Source organism: Rosa chinensis, chromosome 5 (genome assembly GCF_002994745.2).
Source record: "Rosa chinensis cultivar Old Blush chromosome 5, RchiOBHm-V2, whole genome shotgun sequence".
Taxonomy (NCBI): Eukaryota; Viridiplantae; Streptophyta; class Magnoliopsida; order Rosales; family Rosaceae; genus Rosa; species Rosa chinensis.
This window is the reverse complement of record NC_037092.1, coordinates 30,072,449-30,094,364: the sequence shown is the minus strand read 5'-3', so window position 1 is coordinate 30,094,364 and position 21,916 is coordinate 30,072,449. Positions and strand designations below refer to the sequence as shown.

The following is a 21,916-nucleotide window of genomic DNA, read 5'->3' as shown; positions in this document are numbered from 1 at the left end:
TTTACTTTTATGTTTTATTGTTTTTTACCTTTATTTAAACGTGGTTTTATGCCGGTAACGAACTTTACCTAGTTTTGGTAGGGCGATGTGGGCTCTGTCCCGGATTGCACAATCGACGTGCCTTGTCTGGCCTAGCGAGGAGGCGAGCCGTTTGCTTGATTAAATGGACGCAGCCTCCTAGTGGCAGGATGAAATTAGGTGTCGCCGGATTTATTTCCATGCGGCAACATAGTGGGAAAGCTGTGCTATTTGTAATGATGCTTCTTAGTGATAGAGTTATCTTTCCGGTATGTCACCGCTATGTCAAAGCAAATGGAGTAGCCATTCATGCACTATTTGCTAATTGGTGCTTGTTAGAATACATAGATTTTGTGGAGAGTCTTGGTATTATTTCAGGATTTTCTCTTTATGCTTATTGTAAGTTGGGGTTCAGGCTCTACGTCCCCCCCCTTGTATTATGCAATTTCATTAATCAATGCTTGAGGGCAGCCGCACCAGCCCCTTTAAAAAAACATAATAGTATAGATACATAAGTTTTGAATATTACAAGGATCCCGACTTGAAACCAGAACCAATTCTAAATTCAGACTTGGAGAATGGAGACGACCACTAGGAAATTGCAGAACCCGCATCAAAATTGTAGACGAGGATGGCCATACCAGTACGACGACCCCGAAAACTCCTATGTCATACGGCAACATGATGCCAAAAATGAATAAACACGTCTACGTTTTCCGGAGATTCATATTTGCTTTTTTTGTTTTAATAGATAACAATCATACTTGCTTCTGCACTAAAGTTAGTTTAGTTAATTAATTAAGCATGTAGGAAGCTACGTCTTATCTACTTCTGTAGATAAATAAGCAAATGTTGTAGGAGAATTGGAATTGTGTGTATTATTGATAATAGGAGCCTTTTAAATAGGGAGTTACAAGGTACCCAAAAGGTAATATAATCCGAATACAATTGAATACCTAGAACACTTTCCTATTACAACTCTAAACCCTAGTTTGTAGAGGCACACATTATGTCGACATCCTTCAACACTCCCCCTTGTGCCGCTCAAACTTGGTGATGACGCTTTGATCGTTGCCTCACTAAAAACCTTGCCAGGTAACAAAAACCCTGTGGGACAAAAATAACCCTGGTCAAAGGACAAAAAGAGCACAACACGTCCTTCACTCTTCAAGATCGAACATGTAGACATCATACCTCCCCCTGATGTCAATATCTCCCCCTGATTGCTACAATCATAGGAGTTTGGATAACTTTCTTAATCTGATGCTCTTCAAATGTTTCTCAAAGGTGGATTTAGGTAACGACTTGGTAAACAAGTCCGCTACATTATCCTCTGAACGGATTTGATTCACTTTAATATTTTAGAAGTGTTTGTTGTTGCTGATTGTAAAAGAACTTAGGTGATATATGCTTGGTGTTGTCGCCCTTGATGAAACCTAATTTCATTTGCTCAATACAAGCTGCATTATCTTCATAAATGCATGTAGGTTCATCTGTGGTAGACTTCAAACCACAAGTTCCTTGAATGTGTCTAACTACAGACCTTAGCCATATGCATTCTCGCAGGGCTTCATGTAGAGCCATAATCTCTACATGATTTGAGGAAGTGGCAACAAGGGTCTGCTTTGTAGACCTCCAAGATATCGCAGTGCTTCCTATGGTAAAGACATAACCCATTTGGGAGCGACCTTTGTGAGGGTCAGAGAGATAACTTGTATCAGCAAAGCCCATCAAGACATCGTTGTCATTTTGATGGAGGGGAGGAGGAGCATGGAAGGTGGCATTTTGCCTTGTGGGGTCTGATCCCACAGTTCCGTCATTTTTTTTCTCTCTGTAGGGATAGAATAAACCCATATCGATCGTACCTCTTAACTATCGAAAGATTGTCTTTATACCAATCCAATGGCTGCGTGTTGGCGCAGAACTATGTCGAGCTAACAAGTTTACTGCGAATGAGATGTCTGGTCTTGTGCATTAAGCTAAGTACAATAATGCGCCTATTGCACTTAGATAGGGCACTTCAGCCTCTAATAAGTCTTCGTCCTTATCCCTTGGACGAAACGGATCTTTTTCAGGCTCAAGACTACGACCGATCATGGGAGTACTCAGAGGCTTCGCTTTATCTTCATTAAAGCACCTTAGTAATTTTTGAGTATATGCTGACTGGTGGATCATAATCCCATCACTACGGTGCTCGAGTTCTAATCCGAGGCAAAACCGTGTTTTCCCAAGATCTTTCATCTCAAATTCGGATTTCAAGTACTTAGCAGTTTCCTTTAACTCATCTAGAGTTCCAATTAGGTTCATGTCGTCGACCTAACCTGCTACAATTGCAAATCCGAAACTTGTCCTTTTTATAAACATGCATGGGCATATTTCATTGTTCTCATATCCCTTCCCAATCAAGTAGTCACTTAGACGGTTATACCACATCCATCCGGATTGTTTCAATCCATATAGTGAGCGTCTCAATCTTATTGAAAATGCGCTCCGTGGTTTAGAGCAACTTGACTTGGGTAATTGAAGTCCATCTGGAACCTTCATATATATATATATATATATATATATATATATATATATATATCTTTGAATCTAGATCCTCATAGAGATATGCTGTAACCACATCCATAAGCTGCATGTCAAGTTTTTTGGAAACTACCAAACTGACAAGGTAGCGGAATGTTATAACGTCCATTACGGGAGAGTATGTCTCCTCGTAGTCGTTTCCAGGGTGTTGTGAGAAACCATGCGTCACGAGGCGGGCATTATATCTAACAACCTCATTTTTCTCATTACGCTTTCTAACAAAGACCTATTTATGGCCAACAGGTTTTATATTTGGAGGTGTCAGCGTTATAGGCCCGAATACCTGTCTCTTTGTTAGTGAATACAATTCAACCTGGATCGAATTTTTCCATTTAGGCCAGTCTGCTCTTCGTTGACATTCTTCAACGGAGCGAGGTTCGATATCATCATGTTCTATAATTCCTTGAGCGATAGAATATGCAAACACATCATCAAGAATAATAGAATCTCGACTCAACGTCTCATGTAGACTAGTGTAATTCATGGAGATCTCTCTATTCCCTGAAATTGGTTCTAACATTGGAGCGTTCCCCAATGATGTCTCTTGGACATAACCATAATCCGGAATATCTTCATGAGACGGGTTATTTATGTCGATGATTAATGGATCTTTTTGTGCCAAACTCGCTTTCTTTCTTGGGTGAGAATCCTTCGAACCTTTGGGCCTCCCACGTTTCCTTGCTGGGAGCCCGGCCTGAGCCACATTGCCATCACGATTAGTGGTGGCGGTGCCATGCCCAACACCCCTAGGGTTGGCCTATGTCCATTATTTTTAGGGCCATCAATCCTTGCAGGCACGTTTGCAGCAGGATATGTGATCTTGTCACTTTAGCGATATCAGAAAATGCATCAGGCATAGAGTCTGCTATGTTCTGAAGATCGAGAATTTTCCGCACCTCAATTTCGAATTGTGTGGTTCGGGGATCAAGATGAGACAAAGTGGGGACAGATCACGACAATTCCTGTCGTTCCTGTTGAACATTTTTGTTCTTATCTCCCTCTAACGACGGGAAGATTATCTCATCAAAGTGATAATCCGCAAATCTAGCGGTAAATAGATCGCCTGTCAAGGGTTCTAAGTAGAGGATAATAGTTGGAGGCATATCCAACATAAATGCCTAATCGTCTTTGAGGACCCATTTTGGTGCGCAGTGGCGGTGCAATTGGCACATAAACTGCACACCCAAATATGCGTAAGTGTGAGACGTCAGGCTCATATCCAGTAACCAACTGGGACGCAGAAAAGGGTTGAGTGCAGTAGGCCTCAGACGAATAAGCACAGCTGCATGCAATATTGCATAGCCCCAAGCAGAAACGGGGAGATTGGTGCGCATAATCAATGCTCTAGCAACCATTTGAAGTCTTTTAATGGCAACTTCTGCGAGACCATTTTGGGTGTGAACATGAGGAACAGGGTGTTCAACCTGAATCCCAATGGACATGCAATAGTCATCAAACGTTTTTGATGTAAACTCTCCAGCATTGTCAAGACGAATTGACTTAATAGGATGATCAGGGTGGTGAGCCCTTAATTTAATGATTTGTGCTAGGAGTTTAGCAAATGTAGCATTTCTTGTGGACAAGAGCATGACATGTGACCAGCATGTCGATGCGTCGACCAACACCATAAAATATCTAAATGGTCCGCAAGTTGGTTGAATAGGTCCAAAAATATCACCTTGGATTCTTTGTAAGAATGGTATGATTTCTTTAGTGTCCTTTGCATAGGATGGTTTAGATCCTAACTTTGCTAAAGTGTAGGCTTTACAAAAGGAATGATGAGCTTTGGAAGCAACCAAGGAAGAATTTGGTTGTACCAGGAAGTCACAATTGACTTTAGAAGTAGAAAAAGGAACCAAGGAGGCATTGGTGGTGTCAATACCACTTTTGGGCTGCAGGGGGTAGGCGAATCTAGCCCTACCTTGGACTGAATTTTGGTTCTGACTTCTCTTCGCTTTGAAAAATGGATGTCCGTGTGAAGTCTTTAGTATACGGATCATCATATCACGACCTGGGTGTCCCAAATGATTGTGCCAAAGCCTATATGTGTCAGAATCCCATAAGTCATCTCTCATGACATGGTTGGATTCAATAACTCGAATAGTGGTTGCATACAACCCACTAGAGCGACACATAAGTTTTTCTAATACTCGTTTATGTCCGTAGTCATTAGAGGTGATGCAAAGGAACTCTTGTCCATTCTCACAATGTGTTTCCACATGAAAACCATTGGCTCTTATATCTTTAAAGCTCAATAGGGTTCTTCCAGCCCTAGGATCATATGCTTCGGTGACATTAATACTTGTGCCATTTGGCAACATAAATTGAGCTGGTCCTCGACCATGAATCAATTGTGATGGTCTAGCCATCGTAGTCACAGAAGATCGACTACGCGTCATCCATAAAAACAGTTGCCTATGTCGCAATATAGTATGTGTGGTGCCACTATCAACAAGGCATTCCAACTCTCCAGGAAACATACTGAAAAATAATAAAGTTCAAAATTAAAAACATGTCCATGACATTGAATAATAATACGATGCTTTATTAATAAATATAGCCAATGATTACATCAAAGGTTCCAAAAAGTCTAATCCAAAATAAAGAAAATCAAACTGAGACACATTGTAGTCACTCTATCCATTTGGTAACTCTAATCAAATATGACCAGGAAAGTAGAGAGAGATGTTAGTGGAGCGAGGCTCGCTTAAGTACCAAGTATCTCAATGACTTTCCTAGACATCATATTTTATTGGGTGCGCCACATAAGAAAGAGTTAATACAATTGTCATCTATTGACTATTACATAATTCTTGGAAAATAAAAAGGACTATTCTAATCAAAGTCTGCAGCATCCTTGTGCACTTCATCTTCAGCTTTGAAGTCCTCTATGGTGAGATTAACGTCTCCACCATAGTCTTCTTCTTCTTCTGCAAGGTACACTTCTTGCTCTCTCAGGTCCCTGTATGGCCTGTATCTTGCAGCTAGTTGCTCGCTTGCCTTGCATTGCTTGAACCAATGCTCACTTGATCCACATCGATGACACATATCATTGTGGTTGCCTCCCTTCAATTGAGGTGCACGTTGTGGTCGTTCCCTAGGGGGGTTGGCGCCACCACCACGACCCATGGCGCCACCACCACGACCTATGGCTCCACCACTACGAGCTATGGCTCCACCACCATGGCTAGGGTTTCCAAGACCCCCTCTCCCACATGTGGCATTGCCACCACGTGTATCCGCTCCAAACTTGCGGTTTCCTTCCTGATTAGGGCGGTTATATGGACCCATACGTCCCTCATGTCCCTTATTCCTAGGGTTTTGCTCCTTGCGCCTTCCTTTGGGTGCATTATAATTTGCCTCATGAACGCTTTTAGTTCCAATGGGCCTTGAATTATAATTCCTCATGAGTATGTTATCATGTTTCTCAGCTACAGATATGATATTGATAAGCTGATGAAACCTCGTGATCTGTCCAGCATTGACCTCAGTAGGATATTGCTTTGATATCACAATAGCTGAAACGGGGAAGGTGGAGAGAGTCTTCTCAATTAGCTCTTGCTCTGTGATAGGTTGTCCACAAAATCTCAACATGGATTGTATGCGAAGTGCTTCTAAATTATATTCAGCAACAGACTTGAAGTCAGCAAAGCGCAGATTGTTCCATTGAACCTTTAAGTTAGGGAGGAGGGAATCTTGGACATTACCAAAGCGCTCTTCTAGCACTACCCATAGCTCTCTTGCATCCTTGATCGACATATACTCCAATCTGAGTGCTTTGTCCATATGACGTTGCATCAAGATAACTGCTTGAGCATGCTTTGCAGGTGTTCAGACGAACACAAGATCCGGGTTAGGTGCCTGGATTATGGGTAATATTCCCTTTGAAGTGAGATGGTTCTCAACATCGGTTACCCAGCTATGGTATTCCGAGCCTGTTGAGTCAAGCATGGGAAAGTCGAGTCTAGGTTCATTCGACATCCTGAAAATAAGAAGAGAAGATATATTAGTTTCGGAGTTAAACTTCCACAAAAGCTAAAATAGTAAGATTTCCGAGCTATGCTACCAAGAAATCAATTTCCAAGAATCTCTTTTGGATTAGACCAAACAATGATGTTTTTAATATGGTCACAATTTGATGCTTACGGACGCTCTTAGTCCAAGCATTATGAACACTCTTAGTTCATATCAACGCTCTTAGTTCGTTTAATTATGAACATTCTTAGTTCGTTTAATTACGAACACTCTTAGTTCATACGAACACTTTTAGTTCGTTAAGCGTGAATCCCCACAATTCCGCTTTGTTAAATACTCAAAACCATTTAGCAACATATATTCCAATATTCTGCAGAAAATAAAAGAATTTAAAATACATGAAAACAACAAGTTTAATTCACAAAAACTTACGTGATGGTTCTTAGCTTGAGGACACGCGCGTGTTGGAGCAGGCGTGTTTTGGGGCCGCAGCAATAAGTGGCAGTAGCAGGGAGGAACTAGAGGTGGCAGCGGCAACGATTTTGTGCGGTAGCAAACTACAGCAGTGGTGGAGGTTTTGTGAGGCAGCAAACTGCAACAAGGGGGGCAGCAAGTTGCGGCAAGAGCAGCATGGAGGCAGCGGGGGCTGCAGGCTTGTAGCAGGAGTAGGGAGGCTGTGAGGGCTGCAGACTTGCCATAGGAGCAGCAAGGGCTGCAGATTTGCAGCAGGAACAGCAGGGAGGCTGTGGGGATTTGCGGCAGTGGGCTGGGGTAGCAGGCTGCGGCTAGGGTTGGAAAAATTACGGCAGGAAGCTGTGGTGGTTTTAGGTGTTTTCGGCTAGGGTTAGAGGTTGCAGTAGTTTTAGGGTTTTTTCTTTTTCTTTTGGGCTAGGGTTAGAACTCGTGTTGATAACGTGTTGTGGGAGAATTGGAATTATGTGTATTATTAATAATAGGAGCCCTTTAAATAGGGAGTTACAAGGTACCCAAAAGGTAATAGAATCCGAATACAATTGAATACTTAGAACACTTTTCTATTACAACTCTGAACCCTAGTTTGTGGAGGCACACATTATGTCGACATCCTTCAACAACAAACGAATTTTGTAATCAATTGAGAGAAATTGGAACCATGCTTTGATGTTGTCAATTCAATTTCCTATATATTAAGTTTGCAGCAAATCATCTGAAATTATTTTTCTATGCTGAGTTTCGACGCTTCCGGGCCACCTGATGTCCTAAACTTTCAATGACTTCCGATGGTCCATCCACAAGCTCCAGAGATCCCTGGGAATCCACAAGCTTCCAAAATTGCCAGCAATACCCATGGGAATCCATAAGCTTTGAAAGCTCATGGGAAAGCCCAAGCTTCGAAGACGACAGAAACCATACTGAAAGCACAAGTACCCACCCAGATAGACTCATCAGAAGGGCCAAACTACAGAGGCGACTCATTGGAATACTGAAGCTTCAAGGAAAAATGGGAGGATACAAGCTTCAAAAACCTATGGGACGAAGAGTTCGAATTGGCTGATTCTAGACGAAAGAGCAGTATGTGCTATGAAGCTAGCTCTAGAGACCCATGGCCATCCACAAGCTTCAAAGACCCACGGGAATCCACAAGCTTCATAGACGACTCATCGGAATGCCTGAGCCTTGGCGACGCCTTTAAAAACTTAGTACTATAGTTGCGAGCCCTGGTCGACCAATGGAAAAACCAGTCCGAATGGCTGAATCCCATGGGGTAGGATTTCCGAGAAAGAAATTGACAAGGGAAAGACTTTGGAAAACAGAGAAGATAAAGGTAATACAAGTCGTCAACAAAGATGACATAATACTTAAATCCACTAACAGATAAAATGGAGGCCGGACCCCAAACATCAGAATGGATGATCTGCAAAGGTGCAGTTGTAGTACAAGATGATTTCACAAAAGGAAGTTTGGTGCGCCTGCCTAATTGACAATCTGAACATAAAAGTGGAGGACTACTAGAACCTAAAACATTTAACTGATGATGAGAGATGAGATGACGAAGAGCTTAAGGGGAGGGATGACTGAGACGTTTGTGCCAAGTGGTGGAGGATGCAAACGTGAAGAAAACTGATGGAGTGGACGACGGAGTTGACGACTGAGGTAAAGACTTCTTGAGGTGGATGGGGAAGAGACTACCATTACATGGCCCGTGAAAAAGAACTTTCCTCAACGGAAGATCCTTGACAGTACAAGAAGTAGGAGTTAGCATTAGTTTGCAATCATTATCAGAAAGAAAATGATGAGCTGACAATAGATTGTGAAAAATTTGAGGAACATGTGTTAGTGCAATGTTTATTTGATTGGCATTTCCTAAGCGCAACAACCAAGAGTCATATTTTCATGTAATAGCTTTCTACTCTTGGATCCTTAGAAGAATGGAATGCTTCAAGCTTCATGCACAACTCTCATCAATTAGGTATGTTTTGCATACATGTGCATGCTTGTCAAGTGGTTAGGACTGAACTTGTCTTTAAATCCTATTTTAGGATCGATGCGAAAATCTTTTCAATCCTCATGTAGGCCTCATCAAAAAGCCCGCGGATCAAGTGGGCCGATGGAGGCCCGCCGGCCCGCAGGGCTTTTGGCCCGGCCCGACCCGTCAAAAAACCCGCAAAAGCCCGCCTTGGTGGGCCGATGAAGGCCCTCAAAAAAGCCAGCAAAAACTCGGCCTGGCCCGCCAAAAGCCTGCTAGGCCCGGCCCGTAAAAGCCCGCAAAATATTATATATATATATATATGTGTGTGTGTGTGTGTTATATATAAATATATCTATATGTGTGTGTGTTTATAAATACATACATACATATATATATATATATATATATATATATATAGACACATATAGATATATATTTGTGTGTGTGTTTATATAGATATATATATATATATATATATATATGTGTGTGTGTGTGTGTGTGTGTTTATATATATATATATATAGAGAGAGAGAGATATAGATATATATATATATATATATATCAATATATCATATATGTGTGTGTGTTTATATATATATATACATATATATATATATTAATATATATGTGTGTTTGTGTTTATATATATATATATATATATAGAGAGAGAGAGAGAGATTTTATATATATATATATATATACATGTGCGTGTGTGTGTGTGTGGAAGTTCTTATACTATTATACTTCTATATAAAATATGTGCATATATATATTCTACATATCGGTTGACCAATCCGATCTGATTTGAAAATATGGTGAAATTGGCTAAATTTTTTACCATACTCATAATTTATTGTAATAAACTCATCCAATGGTCGGTTTTTCCATTTTCTTTGAATTGATAGGAGTTGCTCTTTGGAGTGTATGATATATAAATATAGATTTATATGAGTAACTACGTTTGACCTAGTTGATCGAATTCGAAACGATAACCAAATTGGCTGGATTTTCTACAATCACCATAAAACATTACAATCTCTCCATCGAGCGGTTGGTTTCTCCGAATTCATTTTCTACTTCATGGTTGCTTTAGAATGAACCTAAACAATTTAAATGCAATGTATAAGTCATACAACTATAGGAATAAAATTGGTATAAACCAATGTGTTTGTAATTAAAATTAATTTTTTTTATCTTATATCCACGCACATCCATTGATGGAATATATACAAACGTGATGTGAAAAAATAAGCACGTTTCGCAGTTGTCACGGCATCGGTCAACCAATAAAACATATAAGTGACTACGGTTGACCAATCCGATCGGATTCGAAAATATGGTGAAATTGGCTAAATTTTTACCACACTCATAATTTATTGTAATAAACTCATCCAACGGTCGGTTTTTCCATTTTCTTTGAATTGATAGGGGTTGCTCTTTGGAGTGTATGATATATAAATATAGATTTATATCGGTAACTACGTTTGATCTAGTTGATCGAATTCGAAACGATAACCAAATTGGCTGGATTTTCTATAATCACCATAAAACATTACAATCTCTCCATCGAGCGGTTGGTTTCTCCAAATTGATTTTCTACTTCATGGTTGCTTTAGAATGAACATAAACAATTTAAATGCAATGTGTAAGTCATACAACTTTAGGAATAAAATTGGTATAGACCAATGTGTTTGTAATTAAAATTAATTTTTTTTATCTTATGTCCATGCACATCCATTGATGAAATATATACAAACGTGATGTGAAAAAATAAGCACGTTTCGCGGTTGTCACGGCATCGGTCAACCAATAAAACATATAAGTGACTACGGTTGACCAATCCTATCGGATTCGAAAATATGGTGAAATTGGCTTAATTTTTTACCACACTCATAATTTATTGTAATAAACTCATCCAACGGTTGGTTTTTCCATTTTCTTTGAATTGATAGGGGTTGCTCTTTGGAGTGTATGATATATAAATATAGATTTATATGAGTAACTACGTTTGACCTAGTTGATCGAATTCGAAACGTGAACCAAATTGGCTGGATTTTCTACAACCCCCATAAAACATTACAATCTCTCCATCAAGCGGTTGGTTTCTCCGAATTCATTTTCCACTTCATGGTTGCTTTAGAATGAACTTAAACAATTTAAATGCAATGTATAAGTCATATAACTTTAGGAATAAAATTGGTATAGTCCAATGTGTTTGTAATTAAAATTAATTTTTTATTTATTTTATGTCCACGCACATCCATCGATGGAATATATACAAACGTGATGTGAAAAAATAAGCACGTTTCGCGGTTGCCACGCCATCGGTCAACCAATAAAACATATAAGTGACTACGGTTGACCAATCCGATCGGATTCAAAAATATGGTGAAATTGGCTAAATTTTTACCACACTCATAATTTATTGTAATAAACTCATCAAACGGTCGGTTTCTCATTTTCTTTGAATTGCTATATGTAGCTCTTTGGAGTGTATGATGTATAAATAAAGATTTATAAAAAATTAGTGTCTTTAAAAATTTATTTATCAACAAATTAGTATCTATATATAAATATAGATTTTTTTTGGTACAATATAGTTATATAGATTGTTATCTTTGGTTGTATTTGATCATTATCCATTGAATTTCCAAAGCTTGATTGAAAAAAACTTGTGTCTTTAAATATTTATTTATAAATAAAGCCCACAAGGCCCGGCCCAAAAAAGCCCGCAAGGCTAAGCCCGGCCAGGCCCGAAAAAGCCCGCATGGCCCGCTTTATATGGACTGGCTTGGATCCTTTGATTTTTAATAAAGCCCGGCCCGGCCCGCAATTATTTAAAAATATAGCAAGGCCCGGCCCGGCCCGTTGACGACCCCTATCCTCATGTACTAATCTGCAAATTTTCAGAAGGTTTTATCCAAAGCATTCAAACTTTCTTAAATTGGTTTATGAGCTTTTCCTTTCAAAGGTCTGATTTTAATCCATGGATAAAAACCTCTTTTGAAAAGCCTTTCCGTAGTAGAAACCCTAGGAGACCCTAGTTCATTCATATCTTATATATATATATATATATATATATATATATATATATATATATATATTGTGTGTGTGTGTGTGTGTGCGTTTTTTTTTTTTTTTTTTTTTTCACGTTGTTAGGGGTTGTACACCAGAACAGAAAAGATATCACTGCTACGTTTATAAAAAGCGATCTTTCATCCTCAGAAAGTATTGAGCTAATATTGTTGTTAAGAATTCTTCATGAGCCGTTCCTTGTTTAGCTCTTGAAGGATTATCAAATCTCAAACTTTTTCTATCAAAATTTTTTCTAGTTTTATGCTTCATGTGTGTTGGTAGTTCATGCATGATTTGTGCCTTGAGGTGATTGACAACTGAGGTGAGAGTTGTGCCATCTCAAGATTGACAAAGGAGAACAAGGTCGCTGATTTGGAAGTAGCAAAGACGAGGAGACACCGCTGCCCACTAGATTGGTTCTAGTAGATGAGTTGTGTAAGATCTTTATGTACTTTCATATTCATATAGTGGATTGTTCACCGGCATAGTGCCCGCAGTTTTTTACCTCTTTAGAGGGTTTTACTGCGTTAACAGATCTTGTGTTATGTATGATGATTTTACTTTGGATGGTTTGGAAAATTGAATAAATCATAATATCATCAGAGATCTGCATCTTCGATTAGGACTCAAGTTCTACTGCAATCCTGTATTAGGATGCGAACAGGCCTGCACTCTTAAGACTTATTTCTAAAGTTGTTGACATATTGATTAGTGGTTTTAGTTGAGAAATACATATATCCATTATGTAATTTCAACATGTAAGATATTATTTAGACGAAATTGAGATGTAGACATAAGAGGAGAGACAATAGAGGAACTGGCATGAAGAATCGGCAAACCTTGGCCATTAGCAACTGAAACTTGATCAGTACCTGAGTACTCATTGTGAATGTTGAGATTTGCAAGATTAGAGGTAATATGGTTTGTAGCACCACTGTCGATGTAACAAAGGGATTCAGTGGGATCTTCAGTGTGGAGGGAGTCAGTAAAAGTAGGATAGAAGTGAGATGGTGTAGTAGGTCGTGGATGACGAGATGGTGTGGCCATGGCAGCTAGTCGAGCTGGTGGGACACGACCTTGATATGAGTGATTCCAGCGGTTGTAGCAATCCAAAGAAGTATGGTTGAGCATGCCGCAAATTTGGCAGAAAGGCCTTGGGTTGTGGTGGAGAGTGGCATTGTGGGGAAGGGGTAGGTTAGGAAGAAGTGGAAGGTTGGAGTTGGGGAGAGGATGACAAAAGGGAGATGGATTTGGGAATCGAGGACGAGTTTTTGAGCGAGCACGGCTAAAAGGACCACGAGTCTGATTTCTGGGTCTATTGGTGGTGACAGCAAAAGATTGAGCCTGTGGTAGGGGTTGGACAAGAGGTTGTTAGGCCGCCTGGTGTTCCAGCTCTATTTCTTGACTTAGTAAAAGTCCATAAAGCTCATCAGGAGTGACTGGCTCTGATCTGATGCGAATAGAGGTTGTGACTGACTCATAATTAGGTGTGAGTCCATGAAGGATATGAGTAATGAGATCAGCATCCTCCAAGGGTTCGCCGGCAGCAACAAGAGTGTCAGAAACAGCTTTGATTTGTTGAAGAAATTCAGAGATGGATAAAGAGCCCTTGCAAATTGTTTGGATCCGGCGCTTGAGTTGAAGTACATGAGAGCGCGTCATAGCAGTAAACTGGCGTTCAAGAATCAGCTAGAGAGAGCGGCCAGTGGTGGCACCAACCATGAAAGGAAGGATGGGTTCGGAGAGGGAAGCTGTGAGCCAAAGTCTGCAGGTACGATCCTTTTTCAACCAAATAGGGTAGGCTGGATTGGCTTGAGTGCCAATGAAAACTGGAGGAGAAGCTTTAGATCCATCCATATGGCTATATATGCCGTAGTGTTGAAAAACCAAGGTGGTGATATCCTTCCAAAGAAGGTAATTGTCTTTGGTGAGTTTGAGATGGATGAGGCTAGCAACATGATTGGGAGCAATTTCTGGAGAAAGAAGAGAAGGCCCAGGGGAAGAAGGAGGAACAGAAGAGTTGGTTTCGAGAGGATTAACCATGATGAGGATTTGGGGCTTTTAAGCTTGAAGCTTTGATACCAAGAAAGAAATTGACAGGAGAAAGACTTTGAAAAACAGAGAAGATAAAGGTAATAACTCTTGTGTATTTTCTTCCTGTGTTCATGTACAGTAGGATGCTATTTATACAACAATTGATGAAGACCTAGCTACTAGTAGACAATAGATCACATATGCTATCTGAAGGAGTTATCTGTTGTACAATTGAAGTGTGTGGTTTGGGTGAAGTCTGGAGCTAACATATAACAACAAAGAACTGGTTTCTTGTACTATTGAGACAGTGCACGAGTTGTCTCCTCTTGTGGGGAAGAATTCTAGATAATTCCTTTGGGTAAGGATTGCCTATGTGCATCCTCATTGCTGAGGCTGCTGTGGTGATCATCTTGATGTTAGAGTATAGTGTTATTATTCCGGAACGACCAATGGGAAATAGTGTTTGAATCGCGGAATGATAGTAGGTCATAGGGAATGATTGAAAATAAGAGTTCCAACCTAGAACTATTGAAAATCTTACAATTACACGATATTCCATGTAAATGGAAAGACCTAAAGCTAAGCTGCTTATTGATTTCTCCTTCTTATGGACTCCTTCCGAGTGTTGAGAAACCTCGAATGTTTTTCATCTGGGGACGATTGAATTTCTTGCTAATGCGGGAAGCGTTAACATGATAGTAAGAGGCTCCGTCATGCATCGAAAGCCATATGAGATGAGCTAGAATCCACTAGCAATTACGGGCACAGTCGTAATAAACATAGAGAAACTTCTCTAATATTTGGTTTTTTATTGATAACTTCAATGAAAATTACAATCCATAAGAGGTGCCTTATATAGGGCACATATCATAAACCTAATACAACTAGAAAACATAAAGAACAATTTATTGTAGAATAAAACTAGGAAACCTAATTAAACCTGATTAAATAAAAATCGGAAATAGAATCCTATATACTAAAGAATATTACGCTTGGAATCCCAATCAAGATTTTGCTCGAGAATCCTGATATATCCAAAAAAGTAATTTATGATTAATTCCATCATTAAGAAGCCTATTTGAATACCAATTTCTAATATTCAAATTATTTTTCTTAATGTGAAGAAGTTTCTTTCTTTTCAAGATTTTTTTTGTTGAAATTGGCTAAAATCTCATCCTACATCAGTCTCCTCCACTTGAAAAGAACTCGACCTTGAGTTCCACTTGTATGTAACTCGATCATTAGTAGGAATAAAACATGATAAGCCATCAACTTCAATATTCTCGAAATTAAAAGGTATCACCATGAATCCAATACCGTAGACAAGTTTAGAATAAGCATCTTGAAACTTGAACTCATCCACTTGAAAAGGAATGGGCATTGACTTCTCCTTGGGTTGATATTGAACACAATTAGGTATGCATGACATGGATATCGATGTGATGAATGAATCAACTTCCTTGTCCTCGATGAGTTTCTCTTCAATCTTCAAAGTGGCTTCTTCATGTTCCTTTTCACACACTTCAGGATGGTCATTCTTGATGTTCTTCCTTCCAGGCTTGATTTTAATTTTGTGCGACTCCCACCTAAATAAATATGTGTTGTCTTTGCAATAACCACCTTTGACCCTTTCATGCCATGGTCTTCCAAAAAGCACATCAGTGTCGTCCATGTCAATCACATGACAAGTAATCTCTTCTTTATAAAATTTTCCCATAGAGATAGGAACTTTACAAACCTTTATTACTTTTGCATATTCATCCTCTCCAAATGGAATCCAACACTAGGCCAAAAAAGCGAACAGACAACGGACCAAATTCGTTGTGTGATTTGGACGATCTCCGTTGTGTGATGAAAAATGGCATAACGGTGGAAACCCGTTGTGTGAATCACAAACAGTCAACACTTATTTGGTTAAAACTGTTGTGCCTTCTCTTGGCATATGGCAGCCACAGTTTCCGCGTAGTCATGCTGCACATGTCATTGGCATCATTCACACAACGAAAGTTGTTTTCGAGCCGTTGTATGAAAGGCGAATCAGACAACAACATTTTATTTTCTCTATTGTACGAGTTATCCTCACACTTCACTTTTGGAAATTTTATTATTGTGTGTTAGTTTTAGATAACGTATTTTAGTTATTACAGTTGTGTGATTGTAAATCAGACAACGTATGTTTGTTAGAACCGTTGCATGTTATATAAGGATTCATTGTGTGAACATCCAAATTGTTACTTCAGACAACATTATTAACATTAGAAATTCTGTTGTGTGATAATCATCTTTTCTGGATTTTGTGCATTGATAATAATGCTCATTTTACCTAATGAACAGTGACTAATTGTGTGAAGTTTACTATATTAGTGCTTGAAATCATTATCCAATGAACAATGATTAATATTTACGTCAAAAGCAATGTGATACATCAATAAAATTCCAATATATCCACCAAATATTGAATCCAAGTAACATGTCATTGCTATAAAGTTTCCTAGCTAGCTGAATTTACATGATGAAAGAAAATATATTTTGCTTCATAGCTTGGTATTCCATGCTTGATCACTTAATGACTCTTTAGGCAACATTTCACTAGATATTCCCAAACCTGCAAACAGAATAAGCAAAATTCAAGGTTATGAAGGAATGATTCAAACTAATTAAAGCTAAAATAGAAGAAAACATTGCAAGGTAACATTACCAAGCCTTGTACACTAAGAGAAGCAGAGCTATAATATATGTGTAAGCATAACAAACAAATAATACAATTTGATCAAACAAACAAATAAGCATATATAACATGAAATCAGCAGATGTAAACAACCCACTTACTCTATCATAGCTAAAAGTTTCAATTGATCAAACAAACAAACACGCATAACATGAAATCAGCAGATATAAACAACCTGATATTTTGACAGATAACAACTCTCAACAGCATGTGGCCTTAATTCCAGGCTAGTCAGTTTTGAGAGAGAGACCTGCAAATCAAAATCATCAGCCAAAATCACGCCAAAGATAAATTTAAGAGTTCACAAACAATCAAATCACTTACTCCTATAGCTAACAATGTTTAGCAAACAGCATAGTACCCATCCAAAAGTAAAATGGACATTATTTACAGTAGTTAAGTCAACCTGCATTACAATTTTCATTAAGCAAAATTAGAATATGAAGCAAGTTTTCAGGTTATACTCATAATCATATTGGAAAAGAAAAAAGATCATCTAGTATGTTCCAATTCATCAAGCTTTTTCCATAAGTTGGACATATCATAAATGGACTTTGAGTAGATAGGGCATGAGACTGCACCTAAGACTCAGAGTTATGATTTTAAAATAAATTTACGGTTACCTTTGGAACCATCCAGTATGGAATTCCCTTTAGGGAAAGATTCTCTACGTGTAATGACAAACAAGCCAATTCCCAAACTCCTATTGCACAGGCTAACAAGGTTTCAAATATAATAAAAAAACCACAAGATTGATAATTCATAAATATGATAAAATAAGAAATAATAGGTTATTTGGGTACCAAAGTTAAAACACAAGAATTGATCACTGAAGCAACATGGAAAAGCAACTGACATGATGCAAACAAGCCCTATTAACCATTGAATTGTTAATTAGAGGTATATTTGGTCTTGACCTTAATCCCGTAGCAAACCCCTGCAATATAATGAAGTTTGCAGGGGTTGGTTGTTCAAACCTGAGTTGAGAGGAGAGCTCAGGAAGGGACAAAAATGAAGCTACGTTATTTTCAAAATTGATGCACTTGTATACCTAAAACCACACCATCCCTACACGAGAGTTACATGGCTCGCAATTGTTCATGATTCTTGTTCTCATCCTTCCTCTACAATTCCTACAATGATTAATCTTATCTCACAGTAACAACTTTTGGTGCATGCATCAATTGATTTCAAAATTCAGTCATTTTCCATTCAATATATCCAAAATATAAACACACAGTTGACAATGCAGAGATTTAAACATAAATTAACAGTTTGACCTTTTACACCCAGATGATAACACAAAAAACAATATTGCAAAGAAGATTGAAAACTATCTTGTTTACTGAGACAAGCACAACATTAGTTGTGGATCAGTTTACGGAACAATATTGTTTTTCATTCTTCAATATTGGAACAATAGAACTTTGCAAAACTACTTCACATAAGTTATCAACAGAACTTTGCAAAACTAAGTTGCTATAAAAATTGACCTGGATGGTAATTTTGCTTAGATTTTATAGACTTCCATTTTGACAACATTTCACCATTTAGTTATATAAATGGAGTATAACATGATGCAGACTAAGAATATATAATTATATATAGAGTAGAAAATGAAATTCATAATGATATAGAGAGAGCATTTCCCCATTTATAGACTTTTATTTTGGATAAAAGAACGAACACACTAAGCAGAGCACAATCATAAACAAAATGACTAGATATGCATACCTGCAAAGAATATAGCCAATAGGGTGCCATTGGAGATCCCACACACTGTCATCGTGTGCATTAGCAATTTCAACCTGGGGAGTCTCATGCCTGTGCATCAGATTGGAATACAGTTGCCTTCCAATCTAGCAGAATAAAATAACTCGAACAAAAGGGAACCATAAGTTGTGTATGAGGCCTCAGTCATTTTTCTCCAGTCATCAAATAGACCATGGAGAATGTAATTCAGCTTTCCACTAGAGATATCATAATTTATTAACGTATTGCTTCCAAATGACGCAACCCTACTTCACAACCCGCACACCTTGCATTAGTAATACCCTACTACACTCATAGTCAACTTCCATCCATAACCATCGCAAAAAGCTTAAGAACCAGAACCAAACTACTAAATCCAAATTTCTCCTGAAATGAACAATAAATTTGGCAAACTATAGGTCGGCTGCCTGAGTCCCCACCTTAAGAAACTTGGAACACAAATAACTTAGGTGCTATTCCAAAAATTTTAATAAATTCTAGGTGCCAAATATATTTTTACAGAAGCCATACAGTATGTAAAATAACAGGATGCAGGATCATGCAGCAAGTACTATTTGTCAATGTTTGCTCACTTGGCTGTCACAATATTTAATTATTTATTGCTGGCTTAATTGTTATTTAATTAGACCATGACATTCATGATAAGTAAAGATCTAAGAAATGAATAGATCAAACTACTCTATAACACTGATTAAAGAAAATTGACACACAGAAACTATGGATCAGGAATCGAATTTACCCAACAAGCTAATGGAAAATGGATCCATCAGAACTCCCACTGACAAAATATTCTTCATGAAAAGGATGCCAAGCCGGAGCTAACAAAATTTAACAATGACAACCATAAGCACTATAATCTTAAAAGATATTAGCAAACACACTAAATGCACTTGAAAATTTGGCCCACTATTAGTCTGTAGCATAAAAAAAGACGCAGGGGAAATTGAGAGGAAGCTTTCAAGATACATATCACACAATTTTATTAAACAATACAACTAGCTAAATCATTTGAAAGCTCATATTGCCCTTAGAAAGATCACATATGAACTAAATTTCTACAACTGAAAACAAAGAAAGCAAATGCTTCATAGCAAAGAACATATCACATGTTCTAGACTTTTAGTTTTAATTCTGATAAGTAGCAAAGAAAATATGATCCCCCACCATTTTTTAAGAAACCTACAAACCTTCTACCTTTGAGACAGAAATTCACATCCCAATAGCCATTATCCTTAGTTAAGTAAACCAAATCAAAGCCTACAGGATAATTCAGGTCGAATCAACAGTAAGTATATCAGAGTTAATCCATAAATTTAACTATGAATCTAACTAATTAAATCAATTTTTTCAGCTTAGTGTTCTGCATTTATCAGTAAATTACTCGTTCACATGCCTTTGAACTTCAAGTAAGAGACAACAAACATCTACATTGACATGAAATTGAACCAAACCCTAACAATTCACACTCGCACAATCACAGGCTCATCATACAGAAGAGAGAGAGAGAGAGAGAGAGAGAGAGAGAGAGAGAGAGAGAGAGAGAGAGAGAGAGAGAGAGAGAGAGAGAGAGAGAGAGAGAGAGAGAGAGAGTACTGCCATTTCCAGATCTGTTTTCACAGAAGCTTGCTCCTTCACCAATTTCTCTGCAAACGAAGAGAACGAACAAGAAATCATCTTGGAAATTCAAAATCACCAATGAAATCAACTAGAAAACTGAGAAATTCTAATCAATCAGAACCTGCGGTGAGCTTCAAATTCTCCAAGCTTCCCAACAAAGTCGACTCCGGCAGACGTGAAGAGTAAGCGAACGTCCTCAGAGGCCCTTCTGAGACCGATTTGGATAGGGACTTGAACTGATCCAAGCTCCTCATGCTCGGAAACCCTAGCTTCTAGATCTTTGGAACTCGGATTGATCGCGCAGAGTAAACCCTAGAAACGAAAAATCGCTACTTTCTCTCTCTTTGGTGCTCTGAGACTTCCTAGAGGCTACCCATCAAGTTTTTTCCCTTCCCTATTTCCCAAATCGAATAACCTAGCTAGAGGCAGAGATGGTTTTGGTCAGGGTTTGTCGAAGAAGGAGAGCTTTTGTTGGGGCTTGTCAGAGAAAAACTAGGTCGGGGTCTGTCGAGAAAGGGTTTGTCGAAGTTTTTCAAGAAGATAGAGAGCTTTGTCAAAGAAAATAATGCGTCGGGGTCTGTCGACGAAAGGGCGTTTGTGAGGGGTCCATAGCACGAATGCCTTGGCCAAGTGATAGTGGAGTGAATGTCTCTTCCAAGGCTCTTTCTCTTTTTTTTTTTTTTTTTTTTTTTGCTCAAGTATACTATGGTCCAAATGGGTTGATTTTGATATATGGAGAAGTCATCACTTGATACATGAACAAGCAATCAGACAATGGTTTTCCACATAAATGTTGTCTGAATGCCACTTTAAATTTTCACTTTGCCGCCTATTGTTGTCTGGGTGGAGGGAAATGAATTGGGGGAGAGGTTGGGGGGGGAATAGTTTGGGGGGAAATGTTGGTGGACATATTTCTTTCTTGCAACTAAGTTAGACATTACTCATTCATACAACACAAATAAGTCATTTGGTTGTGGAATCATCAATTACCAGATATATTTCAATCAAAATTTATAGGTCTTGAGGGGGAATGAGTGCTATCTTAGGGCAAATATAGGCACGTCCAAACCTTTCCCTCTTGATCGTACAACACAAAGTCAAAAACTGTTGTATGATATTTTGCACGCTACTCTCATACAACAGATATAACTATTCTGTTGTACTATGTAGTATCAATTTAAAGCTAAATTTGAGTCAAGCTAGGAGGAAAATCTGCCGCTATTTGTTTTTTCATTCACACAACGAATTATTCTTGTAAGTGTTATGCAATGATCTTCTAGCTAAAAACTTCATAATTTTAACAGCCTTATACAACGTAAGTTTTGTAAACGTGTTGTATGATTCACTTTCCCTCATCACACAACAATTTTTTTTTTTCGTTGTGTAAAAAGTGTTGTATGTTAAGGTTATTGGCCTAGTGCAATATGAATCCCTCAGCTTCACTGTCAATAATTGAAAATAATCCACAACTTTGTTTGCTACAAAGTTCTCTCGTAGGCCACTGTCATTTATTATAGAGCATACCTTGTCTTTGATGATCAATACATGTAGTTTGGAAGTCGTCGTAATCTGGCGTTGTGAATATCTAACATTCCATGTTTCTTCTTTTTTTGTCTCTGATTTTTTTTTTTTTTGGATTAATGAGGTTGTCCTAAGGCGAA

At 38.4% G+C, this 21,916-nt stretch overlaps 1 non-coding gene across 1 annotated transcript; it reads right to left on the bottom strand.

Annotated features, from left to right (window-relative positions):
• Nucleotides 1–13,502: 13,502 nt before the first annotated feature.
• On the bottom strand, nt 13,503–13,639 carry LOC112168548. The gene has a single exon (XR_002924309.1). It is a non-coding gene; the product is annotated as a small nucleolar RNA Z247 (small nucleolar RNA).
• Nucleotides 13,640–21,916: the final 8,277 nt, after the last annotated feature.